The sequence below is a fragment of the Tupaia chinensis genome, unplaced genomic scaffold (genome assembly GCF_000334495.1).
Source record: "Tupaia chinensis unplaced genomic scaffold, TupChi_1.0 Scaffold000251_1, whole genome shotgun sequence".
In the NCBI taxonomy this organism is placed as follows: domain Eukaryota; kingdom Metazoa; phylum Chordata; class Mammalia; order Scandentia; family Tupaiidae; genus Tupaia; species Tupaia belangeri.
The window spans coordinates 2,983,474-2,988,443 of record NW_006159731.1 but is presented as its reverse complement, the minus strand read 5'-3'; positions in this window follow the sequence as shown (position 1 = coordinate 2,988,443).

Sequence of the window (4,970 nt, the reverse complement as noted above, 5' to 3'; positions counted from 1 at the left end):
TCCGGTCCATCCCGGGCCAGAGAGGCAGGGAGAGGCAGGGAGAGGCGCTTGGCTGCGCTGGGGGGCGTGAGCCCCCGGCCGCGTGGCATCCCCCCAGTGGGGGGGGCCGGCCAGGCCATTCCGGCGCGCGGCTGCGCTGGGGGGCGGGAGCCCCCGGCCGCCTGTCATGACTTTTTCAACAGCCCAATAGTTTGTTAATTCTCATTACTATACAACATTCCATAGTGTGACTATATCACAATTTGCCTATTCATTCAACCTTTGATAGGATTGGGAGGGTTCCAGTTTGAGGCTTTCTTAGGTTGAGCCCCAGAAGCAGACACCTAGAAGAAGAGACTTGACTTGCTAGTGATTTACTAAGGAAGGCTCTCTAAGGAGACCAGAAACAGAGTATAAAAACAGACCACAGAAGGAGAAGAAGCCAAGTAAAAGTGCAATCTTAGGAAAAGTCCCACATCTTGGTTCTGTAGGTGAACTGTAGGGTGTAAATACTGCCTCAGCTGATGCAAGGGTGCTGGGCTTTCAGAAAACCCAAAACCTATTTACTTAAAACTGCCAACAACTGGTAGGTAGGTTTACAAAGCAAAGGAAAGATAAAAAGAGATCTAGATGGAGACTAACAAAATACAACTATACCATTTTTTTTAAAAAACTGTGTGAGTAAATTTTTGTGCTCTCGGGTTAGTCAATGGTTTTTTAGACATGACACTAAAGACGTAAGTGATCAAAGAGACTGATGAGTTGAACTTCATCTAAATTAAAAATTTTCAAACTTTTAAAGACTCTATCAAGAAAAAGACAATCCATAGACTTGGAGAAAATATTTGTGTATGATGTTTTATAACAGGTTTGTATCCAGAATATATTAAGAACACTTATGGGCCAGTGGGTGGTATAGTAGTTAAGGCACCGTGTTCCCACATGTCTGACTGTAGTTCAAGTCCTCAACCCGGTGGCTTGAAAAAAATCACAAGAAAGCCCACAAACAGATGAATGAATTGAAAAAGTGTGGCATATATACTCTATGGGGTACTACTCAGCCATAAAAAACAACAAGACCCTGGAATTTGATAGAAAGTGGTCCGATATGGAGGATCTATTACTAAGTGAAGTAAGCCAGGATATGAAAGGAAGATATTATATGTATCCACTTAATATATATCGACTATCTGCACTTTATGGTAGAGATAGAAATATTGGAGGGCATAAAAGCAGTGAAAATAGTTAGCAATGATAAAACAGTGTGGAACAGGGTGGAAGAAGAGAAAAGTATAGAGAATGATAGCAAGAGAACAAATAGAGAGGCATGACATTAGTGGGATTCAGATTTCGTTTATTAACTGCTGATGATGATGTGTACTATATTCTCAACTGGACAGGTCTAAGAAATATTTCATGATGGGTAAAGTCTTCTTACAAGCAAAATGATAAATAGTGATTGAATATTTTAAAAAATAGGAATAATAATGATCTGGAAAAAAATGAAAAGCTATTGGATGGATGATGATAGGGATTTTAATGTCTTTGTATTGATTGATATGAATGGTATTCCTTCTGGAAAAAGAAATGTAATACACTGTAAAGTTATATGTGATTCAATGTAATATAAACGAGGTTATGATGATAATTTAAAAATCTAAAAAAAAAAAAGATAACTTTTCAAAAAAAAATCACAACAAATAAAAATAAGATAAATAGGGGACCAGCAACTGGATTAATGTTTATGTCACTGGATTCCCATGTGGCCAACTGCAGCTCAAGTCTCGAACCCAGCAGCTTGAAACTCATGCCAGGTGCCTGTGTGTGTGTGTCCAAAATCCTGAGAGGAGAATGAAGGAGAAGGGATTGCAGCATGGCCATGGGGGTGATTTCTCACTTTCTGTCTTTCTGTCTCTCTGTCTCTTTGGCAAATGCACATGCCCTATAGCAAAAATCTCTCTAAAAGATAAATAAATAAATAAATAAATGTTTTTTAAATTAAAAACTAGTGTACAACTGTTATCTGTATTTTAGAAATGACAATAAAAATTATTTTTAAAAAGAACACTCAGAACTCAATAATAAAACAACTCAATTTAAAAATGAGTAAAAGATTTGAATAGATATTTTGCCAAAGAAATCATGAATGTCAATTAAGCACATAAAAGAGAAGCTTAATCCCATTAGTCATTATAGAAATGCAAATCAAAACCACAATGAGATACTATTTTGCACTCATTATTGTTTGTTCATTATTGTATTGCTAAGCAGAAATACCTGAGAAAGGGTGATTTAGAAGTAATGGTGGTTTATTTGGCTCGAGATTCTTGGGGCTGGGAAGTCCAAGAGTATGGGGCTGGCAGCTAGCCCACCTCTGGTGCTAAGTCATAACATGGCTGAGAGAAACAAGCAGGTACAGAGAAGAAACAGACTCTTCCATTTCCTCTGTTCGTCCTTCCCATGTTCCCAGCCAATTGGATGGTGCCTGCCTCAATGAAGGCAGGTCTTCCTTGAAGGTCTCCCCACCTCTCAATGCTATTACATCAGAGAAAAAATTACAATACATAAACTCTTGAGAGACAAACCATTATCTAAATCATAGCAGTAACTATCCAAACACAAACACTAAACTTTGGCAATGATGTGAATAAATTAGAACACTCTTACATCCTTGGTAAAAATGTAAAGTAGTACAACCACTTTGGAAAACAGATCCCAAGTTCCTCAAAATGTTAAACATAGAGTAACTGTATGACTCAGCAATGCTACTCCTAGACATAGGCTCAAGAGAAATAAACATATGGGACACAAAACTTTGAACATGAACATTCATAAAGGCATTTTTTTTAAGTTTTTGCCATAGGGCACGTGCGCTCGCTGGAGAGAGACAGACAGTACATGGGAAAGTGAGAAATCACCCACTCCCACCCCCACCCGCCACAGGGGGATAGCCATGCCACAATCCCTTCTCCTCTATTCTCCTCCTAGGATTTTGGACATGCACCTACATGTCCCCAGTGTGATTTTCAAGCTGCCAGATCCAGGACTCAAACAACAGTGGGCCATGTGAAAGTCCAGAGCCACAATTACTACACCATCTGCTGCCCATAGAGGCATTTTTCATAATAGCTAAAAAGCAGACAATGTTCAACAACTGGAGAAAACAAGTAAGTAAATGAAGTGTGCTATATCCATATAATTGAATAATATTTGCTACTAAAAGGAATGAAGTATTGATACAGGTTACAACATGGATAAATCTTAAAAGTGTTATGCTAAGTGAAAGAAGTAGTCACAAAATACTACATATTGTATGATCCCACTTATATGAAATTTCTAGAATAGGAAAAATCTATGGAGACAGAAAATAGATTAGAGATTGCCTAATGGAGGTGACTGCTAATGAGTATAAGGCTTCTCTGAGGATGATGAAATGTTCTAGAATTACATTATGGTGATAGCTCCACAACTGTATGAATATACTGAAATTTATTGAATTGCACATTTTTTCATTTATGTTGAATCACTGTACGTCTTTACAGTGTACAACATAGTTTTTCCCAGCATGACTTGTATACTGTTTTTTTTTTTTTTGAGAGATTTTTGCCACAGGGCATGTGTGCTCCCCAGAGAGACAGAGAGACAGAAAGTGAGAAATCACCCCCCAGGGGGGATGGCCACGCTGCAATCCATTCTCCTCCATTCTCCTCTCAGGATCTTGGGCACGCACGCACACGCGCCCAGCGTGAGTTTAAGCCACTGGGTCCAGGACTCAAACCACGGTCGGCTACATGAGGGTCCAGCAACATAGCCAATATGCTAACTGCTGGTCCCATGACTTGTACACTTTAAATTGGATGAATTTTATAGTGTATAAATTATCTCACGAAGCTGTTAGAAATCAACATAAAAAGAAACCAAATGATCAGTGTTTAAGAAGTGTTCAGTAGGTAGAGTCTATTAAAAACATTTTTAAAATCTGCACTAAAATGACTCAATGAGTAACCCACTGCTGTTACTGAAAATGACTAACCTTTGATGCACTTGAATATCTGGGAAAAGGTCACACAAGGGTTGCCGCAGAACTCCCTTCTAAGGTCATATGATTTCTAAAAAGTAACCGCTAGGTCTGAAGTCATCAGGGTGTTAACTACGGGGATGGTTGATTCAACACCAAACATCCTGACAGAACATGACCATGCATTATAACAGAGACCACATCCTCAGCTCAAGGAAGAGCTAAAGATATTGTAATAGAAAGCACATTGCACACTGTTCCTTCAGGAATTGAGGCTGATTCTTCTTGAGTGAGGCCTTCCCTAGTGCTGAAGCAAAATAGCCAGGTCTAGCTCCCATTTTCCTTCTCAGCCTAGGAAGGAAGGAAAGAGAGAAGGAAGGGAGGAGAAACTCTGAGATACTTTTAGTATCTAAAATTTGTAAAATTAGACAACAGAGGGAAGCATGATCAGAGGGCTGAAAAGAGCCAATTGCCCTTACCCCACCAGCCCATGTCTTCACACCTACCACAGACTGCAGGCAGGACCACAGCAAACCATTCCCCAAAGTGAGGAAGGTGTTTCTGTGTAAGTCCCTCTGCTATCCTCCACTTGCACTTGGTCTATTCATTCTTACACAACCCCAGGAGACAGTGAGAAAGATATCTGAATGGTGACCACTTTTAGGGTATTGTTTTAAAGCTCTAATTCAAGTCTTCAAAGAGCTTTCACCCACAGATACTGACAATGGAAGAGTTTTCCAAATCTCAGCAGAGACATTTGACAGTCTGGTCGTGTGCACTCTATTCTACGGCAGTGAAGTCCCTTGGCCCTCACCCACACTGCAGAATCTCATGCTTCCCTCAGAAGCCCTAGCAAGGAAAGCATATCTGCCAGCAACTCAACTATTCTCACTTACTTGTGTTTCATTTCCTATGCTAAACTTTGACATTGTAAAGAAAGAAAAGAAAGGAAACCACATCCTTTGTACTCTCA